This window comes from Aethalodelphis obliquidens, unplaced genomic scaffold, assembly GCF_003676395.1.
Source record: "Aethalodelphis obliquidens isolate GAN/ISIS:26980383/991018 unplaced genomic scaffold, ASM367639v1 scaffold12, whole genome shotgun sequence".
NCBI classification, from domain to species: Eukaryota; Metazoa; Chordata; class Mammalia; order Artiodactyla; family Delphinidae; genus Aethalodelphis; species Aethalodelphis obliquidens.
This window is the reverse complement of record NW_020837956.1, coordinates 40,547,106-40,559,580: the sequence shown is the minus strand read 5'-3', so window position 1 is coordinate 40,559,580 and position 12,475 is coordinate 40,547,106.

Sequence of the window (12,475 nt, the reverse complement as noted above, 5' to 3'; positions counted from 1 at the left end):
GAAAAAAAAAAAAAAAAAAAAAAGTCAGAAATCATCAGTTTGGATAATAAAGCAAGACTTGACTTCATGCTGCTTACAAGAACTGTAGTATATTATAATTATACTAATAGGTTACATGAAATTGGATGGGAAAAAATATAACACACTAACAGTATTCAAAAAAAAAAAGTTGGAGGGACAATGTTAATATTTGTCAATTTCAGATCAAATAATTTTTCAGAGGTATAGAAGTCATTTCATAATGACAAGTGTGTCAATTCATCAAGAGAAAATAATATCCTTAAACATTTGTGAACTTAATTACAGAGCTTCAAAATACATGAAGCAAAAACCAATGCAACTACAAGAAGAAATAGACAACTCCAAATTTATAGCAGGAGATTTCAGCACCCCTCTTAACACCTGATGTAACAATTAGTCAAAAAATTGATAAAAAATAATGAATGACTCAACTCCGTCAAATAATTTGACCTAACTGATTTATAGAACATTCCATTCAATAATAGAAAAGCATATATTCTTTTCATGTGTATGTGAGACATTTATTAAGATAGATTATTTCCTGGGCTGTAGAAAACTTAATTCATACAAAAGTATATTCATTGAATACATTTGATTGTCAGAATTCAGTAACAATATGATACATTGTTATCCCCCAAATTTGGAAAATAACACTGCTAAATGACTCCACGGGTCAACAAAGAAATCAAAGAGAATATTATAAAGATTGTGAATTGAATGAAATTGAAAACATATCACATCAACATTTGTGGCATGTTGATAAAGCAATATTTAGAGAGATATTTACAACACTAAATGACTATTTTAGAATATAAGAAATATATCAATCCAATAAGCATACATTGGACTTCAAGAAACTAGGAAAAAAGGTCAAAGCAAATCAAAACCAAGCAGAATAAAGGAAATAATAAGGATCACAGGAGAAATCAATAACTTTGCAAACAGAAAAAAATAGCAAAACTCAATGAAAACAATTGGCTCATTGAGAAGATCAAAATTACTGAAAAATCTCTAGCAAGACTGAACAGAAAAAAAGAGAAGGAAGACACAAATTATCAATAGCAGGAAGTGGAGAGATGACATCAATGTGCATCTTATGGACAATTAAAGGATAATTAAAAGGATATTCTGAACAAAATTTTAACAATCAATATGATAACTTGAAAGGAATAGGCACATTTCTTAAGAACATGAGCTGCTAAAATTCACTCAAGAAAAATAGAAAACCTGAATACCTTATAGTTAATAAAGAAGTTGAATTGAATTTTTACTTAAAAAGTCTCCTATGAAGAAAACTACATGCTCACATGCCATCACTGTTAGTTCTACCGAACAGTTAAGGAAGAAATAATACCAACCAACACAAATATTTCTAGCAAATGGAAGAAGTGAAGATGCTTCCCAATGCATTTTTAAGGCCAGCTTTAATCAAATACCAAAGTGGCAAAGAGAAGGACAAGAAAGAAAAACCAAATGAAGCAACGGACCATCTATGTTACAAACATAGATGCAATAATTCTAAAACAAATTTTAGAAAATTCAACAATATATAAATCCAACAATATATAAAATGACACTGCATCATTACCAAGTGAGATTTATCCCAGGAATGCACAGTTGATTTATCATTCATAAATCAATGAATATAATTAACTTCCAATCAATATTGCACTGGAGGTTGTATGTAGCAAGGGCAACAAGGCAAGAAAAAGAAAAGGGATATAGATTGAAAAGAGAGAAGTAAAACTCTTTATTTGCAGATGGCCTAATTATTTATTTAAAAAATAAACAGCTCAAGAATGCTAGAGGTAGGGCTTTGAAGCTACAGTAACATGTAACAAAATGACCTCAATTTTGCTTAGTTTTTAAAGAATTTAAAAGAAATCAAAGTAGAGTTGTCTCCAACACGTATAGAGCTTGATAGTCTTCACTCTTTTCATTACAACAAGAAAAGAAACTGAAAGAAATGAAAATCCATTAATTTTTTGGACCTGGCAACTAAACAATGTTGCTTGCCATCTGCCTCTACAAGGATTGAGTCACTAGCCACTGCAATCTCTGACCTTTAACATACCCTGAAAGGAGTTCAGGGCTGAGATCAGAAATGAGGCATCTGTGCTCTGGGAAAAACTGGCAGAACAGGTCTTCAGATAGTTAGATATTTTCAGATTTTATAAGCCCAATTTCTTGCATCTTCTCATATGTAGAAAAGCACTAAAGTCATTAATGGAGACATCTATTCCTTGTAGCAACTTTCTACTGAGACGTGTGCTTCATTGCATGCACCACCTTCACCAAAATCACATATATACTGACTTCCCCTCTTACCTCTTTGGAACTGTTCCTCAGAACTATCTGAGATGCTGTCTCCTGGGCTATAGTCCTCATTTTGCCTCTTATAAAACTTAACACACATCTCTCACATTGTGCTTTTTTTTTTTTGTTCAGTCAACAGATCTATCGGGGAAATGGGGTCACAGGGCAAACAGTTACCTTGAAATTTGGACAGACATGTGAATATAGAGAATCTCATCAGAGATTATTTTATCAGGGGCAGGAATTGCTAAAGCCATGAACTGGTAGAAACACTTCACTTTAATTTTGAGGAATTGCTGGAGGCTGAGTGTGGTCTCACTTTAGAGTGAAAACTCCTGGGAGTCCAGTCATAGGAGGACATTCACATTTTCATGAGCTTTATTTCCAGAAACCCCACCAGGTTCTCATGGTTAAGACTTAAGAAAAATCCCTTTTTGCTTCTGTCAGGGGAAGGAGAAAAGAAAATATTTTAAAATACTCTTAGACCATTATCAATAACAAAGGCATACCCTCCAAGGGAAAAGATATTACCAGATCCTTACCAACCAGGTGCAAGGGCAATTATCCGATCTAGCTCCCTCTAACCTTCCTGTCTCACCAAAGGGAAGGATAAAAATGTTAAGAAAAACTTCTGAAGATCTCAGCACAGGGACATAGGCCCACCAACAGACTTAGATGTAATCATAAGATTATAGAATTCATCTACCCCCTCACTCTCATACCTTAACATCACATCAACAAGGTTTCAATAAAATAGCAGTGAATTATAGCAGAATTTGCTGCAAGACATAAACTCTATTAAGAAGGAGCTCCCAGTAAACTAAGCAACAGTGGGAGCAAAAACAAGGAAAAAGGAACTGAAAAAAAGTCTGAAGAGAGAAAGTAAGTATCAGAGACAGACTCAGATATAACACAGATTTTGGATTATCAGTGTGCAGTGAAGATTTGCTAGATCAGAAGTCTGGTCTCTGTCCTCAGCTACCTCTAAGCCCTTGGAAGTTCTTAGTGATGGAAGTGTTTTTGTTACACATGATGAGCCCCTCAGACCACACCTGATTGGTTATGCTAATAAGGTGAATCATGCCAAGTCCCTCAGACCACAGGCTGTCAGTGTGACCTCTAAGGAGGGGTGGACAGAAAACCAGGTTGGCAATACTTCAAGGTGATGTGCAGGTACATGTGGATGCCAGGAGGGGAGTAAGTCCTGAAGACAATGGAAGCTTTGTGTTAGGAACCCCCCTGGACTCTACCCTATGCACCTTTTGGCTGGTTCTAATTTGTATCTTCACTCTGTAAATAATGATGTCTATGAGTATAATAGCTTTCAGTGAGTTCTGTGTTTCTGGTGAGATGAAGTGGAGGGTGGACTTGCAGTAGGTATCAGAAGTGAGAGTGGTCTTGTGTGGACACTTCCCTCTGACTTTAAAGTTGGACCCTAACTCCTTGCAGTTGGGGTCAGAACTCTCAAACTCAGTTGGCTGGAGGACTGTGATTTGACCTCACAGTTTGACCAACTCTAGGTAATCAGATAGGAAACTTAAAAATTACTATCATTAATACATTAAGGCCTCTATTGGAAAAAGTGGAGAATATGTGATAAAAGATGGGCAACATTAAGCAAAAAGGAATTTTAAGAAAGAATCAAAAGGGAAAACTAAAAATGAAAAATACTGTAATGGAAATTAATTATGCTTTTGTGAGGTTCATCGGTAGACTAGACATGGCTGACACAAGGATCAGTGAGCTTGAAGACAGGTCAGTAGCAACTTCCCAAACTAAAAGGTAAAGAAAATAAACTGAAATAAAAAAAGAACAAAATATCCAAGAACTGTGGGACAACTGCAAAAGCTATAACATATGGGAAATGGAATATCAAAAGAAGAAGAAAGGAAAAATGGAGCTAATAAATATTTGAAGTAATAGCTGCCAATGTTTTTAAATTAATGACATACATTAAACCACCTTAGACCCAGTAAGCTCGGGTCTATAAACATCATATTCAAATTTCAGAAAACCTAAGACAAAGAGAAAATCTTATAAGAAGCCAAAGGGGGAAAAAATCAATTTATCTGTAGAGAAACAAGGATAAATATTGTATCAGACTTCCTGTCAGAAAATACTTAAGCAAGAAGAGAGTGGAGTAAAATATTAAAAGTGTTGAAAGAAAAAAAAATTCTATATAAAATGAAATTATCCTTCAAAAGTGAAAAAGAAATACTTTCTCAAACAAAAACTGAGGGATCTCATCACTAGCAGAATAACCCTATCCCCCTGCCCCCCAAAAAAGAGTTAAAAAGACTTCTTCATTCAGAAGAAAAATAATATAAGCCAGAAATTTTTATCTATATAAAGAAAGGAAGAACATCAGAGAGCAAATACATGAAGAAAAATAAAGTATTGTATTTTTATTATACTTAATTGACCTAATAAAGAACTGTTCAAAGTAATACTAGCAATAATATATTGGTGTTTATGGCATATGCATATGTGAAATGAATAATAACAATGCTATAAGGGACAGAAGAGGAAATGAGAATACTTGTAAGACACTTCAATCACACATGAACTGAAATAGTGTTAACAGAAGGTATATATATAAATCTAGTAAAAACTCATAACTTCAAAACTTTAAACTTTAAGAAGAGTATAGTTGATATGCTGGGAGAAGAGAAAGTCATCAAATAAAAGTTCAAGTAAAAACCAGAGAAGGTAGAAAAAGAGGGGAAGATGAAAAAAGGAAGGAAACAAAGTGCAAGCATGCAACAAATAGAAAACAACTGCAAAATTCTAGATATTAAACCAACCAAATCAATTATCACTTTAATTATGATCTAAGCACTTCAATTAAAAAAACAGTGATTGTCAAGGTGGATAAAATACTAGATCCAACTATATGTTGTCTTTGAGAGACCTGCTTTAAATATAAAGACATAGATAGGAAAAAGGAAAGAGATAGAAAAAAATATATCCCGAAAAAACTAATAAAAATAAATTTGGAGTAGCTCATTTAGTTTCAGACAAAATAGACTTCATAATAAGGAAGATTACAGGGATAAAGAAAAGGGTCAGTTCTCAAGGAGACACTTCAATCCTTGGAATATATGCATCCAAAAACAGAATCAAAATATGGGAGACAAAAGCTGAGATCTTCAAGAAAAAAAATAACAGACAGATTCACTAAGGAATTTGGAGACTTCCGTCCCCTTTTTTCTGTAACTGATACATACGGTAGGCAGAAAATCCATAAGGATTTAGTTGAACTAAACAGTATCATTAATCAATTTGATCTAATTGACATATACAGAACATTTCATCCAAGAATAGACGAATACACAATCTGCTCAAGCTCTCATGGAATATTCACCAAAAAAAACCCAATACAGGGCCATAAAGCACACTTTAACACATTTAAAAGAATAGAAATCATAAGGAATAAGAACATTTTGAAATTAAGCTAGAAATCCATAACAGAAAGATAACTGGAAAATCCCAAGTTCTAGGAGATCGAACAAAGCACTTCTATAATAACACTTCATCAAATAAGTCTCAAGAGAAATTTTTTTAAAAATTAGAGATAAGTGAAAATAAAAACTCATTTATAAAAATTTGTCAGATGTCTGAACTTGCCCAACCTTCAGTTTCTGACAATAAAATGAGTGCAATACTGTAATCATATCTATTCCAAAGGGTTGTTGGGAAGATTATAAGATGATGCATGTAGCTGGCATACAGTGAAGTTTTAATAAGTATTATAAATATAATAGTATTGATAAAAATCTTTCAAGCTTCTGGGGAGATTGAGACTTGAACAATCATTCATTCAACATGCCTTCTGTACCTACTCTGTATCAGGCCCTGGTTCTAAAGAGATAAGATACACTATGTCCTCTTGACTCTCAAAGATGCTTAGTGTCTGGAGGGAAGATAGCCATGCAGTCAATGCAGCAGAAAAGGAGGCACGTACAAGATGATTCAGAGGCTTGGTGATAAAGGCAGTTCATTGGTGAGGATGTTTTGGGCTGAAAGAAAAACACAACTCAAATTGTCTTAAGTAATTTGAAAATTTATTATTGTACATGACAGTGTCAAGAGACTCCACCACCCAGTGATTACATCAAGGACCAGATTCTTTCAATCTTTATGCTATAATAGTGTTGGCTTCATTTTCAAACTGTTAGTAAGGAGACACAATATTCAAGCACATCCAAATATGATAATGTGTAGAAGAAGAAAAGATTAAAAAAAAATTCTGTATCTCCTTATAGGAGCAAATAAACTTTTTCTGGAAGTCCACTAGCCAGCTTCCCTAACCTCATTGGCCAGACATGGGTTATGTGGCTATCCTGTACAAATCACTGCAAGAAGAATGAAATTACCCTTAGAATCTGGAGCAGGGATGAGATTAGCCTCCCTCTAGGCACATGGATGCATGGGGAAGGGTAGAAACCTAAATCAAATCCCAATCAAAATCCCAGCAAGCTATTTTATAAATACTGACAAACTGATTCTAAAGTTGATATTTAACAAGGCTAAAGACACAGAGCAGCCAACACAGTACTAAAAATGGTGGAGTGGGCTTCCCTGGTGGCGCAGTGGTTGAGAGTCCACCTGCCGATGCAGGGGACACGGGTTCGTGCTCTGGTCTGGGAAGATCCCACATGCTGTGGAGCAGCTGGGCCCGTGAGCCACGGCCGCTAAACCTGCGCGTCCGGAGCCTGTGCTCCACAACGGGAGATGGTAGAGTACTTGAAAGCAATCAGTGTAATCTATCATATCAATAAGCTAGAGAAGAAACAATATATATTAGTTGATACAAAACAAGCATTTGGAAAACAAAACACCTATTCATGACAAAAACAGAAAACTAGAAATATAGGGGAACTTGTTAAAGAAGATCTCCAAAAAATGCTTACAGATAACATTATCACTAAATGGTGAGAAACAGGATATCTTCTCAATATCAAAAACAAGGCAAGGATATCCTTTCTCACAGTTCCTATTCAACATCACATGGGATGCTATGTAGTATAATCAGACAATAAAAGGAAATAAAATATATTAAGATTGGGAAGGAAGAAATAAAACTGTCTTTGTTAGCAGATGAGACAATTCTCTACCTAGAAAACCCCAAAGAATCAACAAAAGAACCTTAAAGCTAATAAGCAAATATAGCAAGTTCACAGGATACCAAGATAATATACAAAGGTCAATTGCTTTCCTTTGTGCTGGCAGTGAGAAACTGGAATTTGAAATTTAAAAAAACACACAATACTGTTTACAATAGCACCCAAAAAATGAAGTACTTAGGTATAAATATAATAAAATATATACAAGATCTATATGAAGAAAACTACAAAATTCTGACTGTAGAAATCCAAAAAGGTCTAAATAGATTGAGAGATAGTTATGGATTGGAAGACTCAATATTGTTAAGATGTCAATTCTTTCCAACTGATCCATAGATTCAGTATAATCCCAATCAAAATCCCAGCGAGCTGTTTTGTAAATATTGACAAAGTGGTTATAAAGTTGGAATGAAAAGACTAAACACACAGACTAGGCAACATAATACTAAAAAAGAAAAGTATTAGAGGATTGTCCGTACCAGACTTCAAGACTTACTGTGAGTGTACAGTGATCAAGACATTGTAGTGTCGGTGAAAGAAAAGAGACAGAATCACTGCTGATTGGAAGAGAACAGAGCCGATAAATAGACCCACACATATTTGGTCAAATGATCTTTGACAGTGGTGCAAAGACAATTCAATAAAGAAAAGTTTATCTTTTGAAAAAATGGTGCTGGAAAAAATGGATGCCCTGAAGCCAAAAAAAAAGAAAAATGTAGATTCAGCTTTAAATCTTTTATTAAAATCAACTCAATCAGACACCTGAATATAAAAGTAGAAGTCTATAGAACCACTATAACAAAGCTAAGAGAAAATCTTGGGTTTGATGGTAAATTTACGTTATAGCACCAAAAGCAGGATCCGTGAAAGAAAAATACTGATAACTTGGATTGTATTAAAATTGAGAACTTCTAATCTACAAAAGACACAGTTAAGAGAATAAAAGAAAAAAAAAACATAGATTGTGAAAGAATATTTGCAAAATGCACATTTGGTAAAGTAACTGAATCAAAATATTTAAAGAACTAGCTATTTGTATCAAATAAGCTATCAAGAAAAACACTCAGAGGAATCTTAAGTGAACATTGTTAAGTAGCCAGTAGGAAAAGTTTATACACCCTGTGATGCCAATTATATGACATTCTGGAAAAGGCAAAACCACAGACCTTAAAAGTACCAGTGGTTGTGAGGTGTTCAAGGAGAGAATAGAAAGATAAAGATGTGAAGCACCAGGGAATTTTAGGTCGTGTAACTACCTGTATGGTTTCATAATGATGGATACATGACATGCATTTGTGAACATGTGTAGCATTTTATAGCACAAAAAGTGAACATTATTGTATGCAAGTTAAAATAAAAATAATTTAAAATGTTGGGGGATTCTAGAAAGGAATGCAGACTGTGACAAGAGAACCTAATATGGTTATGAATAAAACAACTTCAAGAAGGAGGTGTACAGGAAAGGTGCTGGCTTATATAACTTTGGAAGTGAGTGAAATCTGTTGAATGCAGTGAAGGCAAAGGGAACTGTACATAAGCACTGTATGCCAGTTGATAGAGTTGTTTCCCACAGGAGTACTGGATAGCAATTCTCATAGTACTATAGAGGTACGTAGGAGTTGAACACTTAAGGAAATAGACAGCAGATAGTAGGAGAGGGAATTTACAGACATGCAAGGATGGGAGGCTAAAATGATCCAAGTGGAAAGGGATTAAAGTTGGAAACATCAGTGAGAACTCAATGTAATTACAGATGGTTACATATGGAAATAGTTATAGCTATTTATATATACACAGGTTAATAGATGCACATATATTCCTTTGCTCTGAAGGACTAAAAGAAACAACTCTTCAGGAGCAAGGAGCCCACCTCATGCCCAGATCTTGGTTTCTAATGCCTATCTCCAAAAAGAGAAACCAAAGCTTCCTGGAGAAATGACTGATTCCAGGACTGGGCCAGGAAGCATGCAAGACAAGCCTGTTGGAGCCTCCTGCAGTGTCGGGAAGCAAGGAAGTGCCCAAACAGAACAACGAGAACTCACACTGATGGGGCATGTCAGAGGGGTCAGGGGCCACACAGAGAGCCCCATGGCTGGAATGGTCTGTGTCACAAATCCAGTAAAGTCATATTAGGTTATAACTCAAGTGTAGACTAAATATTCATGAGTCCATGCTGATCTAAATAAATGACAATAAATTAATCAATGAGGAAGGAGGAATAAACCTCCCATGCAGAAGAATTCCAAATAATTTATATAGCTATTCAGCCCTAAAGAAGAGAGATCACAACTCCAGCTCTTCAAGTGTGAGCTGCACAGAGACTTCCTTCTGAAGAGGAATCCAGGGGGAGAGGAGTGGTTGTAGTAACTTTACAGTAACAACCTGACAACCACCACTTCAGACAAGTTATCCAAGTCCACATCAAAGGTCATAAGTTATGTTGCTCTTATGTGCCCTTGACGTAATATGATGAAAATGGCACTTTATTCCTGTGATTTTCCTCCTCAAGTCTCAGAGCCCCCGTCAAACCATAAGTAAAACATCAGACAAATCCCAACAGAGGAAAATCCGACAGCATCCCTGACCAGAGCTCCTCAAAACGATCAAGTTCATGAAGGACGAGAGGAAATATGAAACACTGTCATAGTCAGGAGGGGCTTAAGGGGAGACGAGAGCTGGATACAGTGTGTTGTGCTGCATAAATCCTGGAACAAAAAAAGGACAGTTTGGTGAAAACTGAGGAACTGTGAATACAGTATGGACTATTGTTAATAATACTTTATTAGTATCTTTTCATTAATTATAACAAATGTAACCAAGTAATGTAAAGTATTAATACAGGGGAAACTCTGTGTGACTCTATGGGAACTCTCTGTACTATCTTCCCAAGTTTTCTGTAAATCTAATACTCCTCTGAAAAATAAAGCCTAATTTAAAAATAACCACAAAATAAACATGCTGCTGTACTTTTCTCTAGCAGCTTTTTCCAGCTATGTCTCATTAATTGCAGCTATTTCATAGTTTTCTCTTCCTTTAAATTTCGATATTTATTCCGTGGAGCTGTTGGGAGGATTAAAACCTCACAGTGCAGTCCCTGACATAGAGTAGATTGCCGACAATTATTCCTATGCTCCCACAGCTAAAGCCATTCTAGAGCTGATATTTGAGAATGGCCACCAGAGCCACAGGGAAAGAACAATTTCATGTATTATGTTGAGATATAGATTTTGAACAAAATGTTGCTTGAAAGCACGATCACCTATTGCATTGATTTATGTATTCATTTATTTTTTTTCAAACAGCAAATTTGTAACAACTACCTTGGAAACTTTGACAGGCTTCTGAACCACTAAAGGAGGTAGCAGACTGTAACATTAATAAAATATATTTCAGAATCAGGGAGATTTGGATTCAAATCAAACTATGCTGTGTAGTATTTTGTGCTTTTGAATAAGTTACTTAAACTCTCTAGGTCTCAGCTTTCTCAACTTAAAACAAAGATAATATTTTTTATAGCCTTAGTGTGAAAATTAAATGAAGTAATGCTTAGTAGGTATTTAGCACAGTCCTTGGCATATGGTAAAGTGACAATATGCTGTTGTTGTTATTATTATTACTATTATTCATATATAAGTTCATGAGTCCTAAGTTTTTCCATTAATATTTTAGAATTACAAAAATCTAAAATAATTATTTATATTATAGCTCAGGGAACTCTGCTCAATGCTCTGTAATAACCTAAATGGGAAAAGAATTTGAAAAAGAGTAGATACATGTATATGTATAACTGAATCACTTTTCTGTACACCTGAAACTAACACAACATTGTTAATCAACTGTGCTCCCATATAAAATAAAAATTAAAAAAATAAAATATTTATGACATTTTATATTATAAATGTGGGAAAGAAGTAGATTTTCAAAAGTTCTAAACTAGATAATAATTATGGAACTAGAACTAGAATTCCAGGTCTCTTTTCTTCCAGACAAGTGATCTCTCTTTAAAAAAAAAAAGTATTAATGGTCTTTAATATTGGGTAGAGTAAGAATAGACTGCATTTCTTTATCACATCTTCATTTATTTTTTGATATGAAGACACAGGAAACGATTTTGGCTCAATTATGGTTTAGAAACCACACAGGTGGTTCTCTGTTAGATAAGCTCTGGGATTAGTGTCCTATGATCCCAACTCTGCTACATTCACAAAAGAATGAGTATAACACAGAAAGAAATACAGTGCATCTCGTTCCACAGAGTCTGTTCTAATATTCCCCATGCCCAGTGGAACCGGAGTACTGCTTATCAAGGAGACATCTTTCTGTATTTTTAACTTAGAAATATGAACTCTAATATACCTCCACTAACAAAAGACTACCAGTCAGAGTGTGAATAAATTGCATCAACATTCTCCCACACCTGTATATCTCTGCTTACCTGATTTTGCTATTTTTAAATCAAATTTCTTAAAATATTTTATAGCAAGCCATAAACAATCTTGACATTAAGCAATTTGATACAGGCCTTTGCAATAAATAAATAAATACTACTGGGTGGTTACACATAGTTAGCCGTTTTAAAACAAGAACTGCTAATACCTCATCACATGAGATGTGATACACTTTGTATTATAATGTGTAGGAGGAAACAAAAATGCATCTTCCCGCACAATGATGATTAGACTTACGTTTCATAAGTATTTTTACTTGGGATTAGAGTTGCCATATTTCATAGACACACATTGAAGTAAAGAAATATATTACTATCTCGAAATCTTCTTCCTCAGGGAAGGTCCTCCACCACTGACTCAGCTATATGATTTACTAAACATCAGCTGTCCAAGCACTGCTGGCTAAAAGTTATTTTTACAGTGTATGTAAACTTGAAAATTCAAAATGAGAGAGAGCAAGAGCGAGAGCGAGAGCGAGAGCGAGAGCGAGAGAGAGAGCGAGAGAGAGAGCGAGAGAGAGAGAGAGAGAGCGAGAGAGAGAGAGAGAGAGAGAGAGAGAGAGAG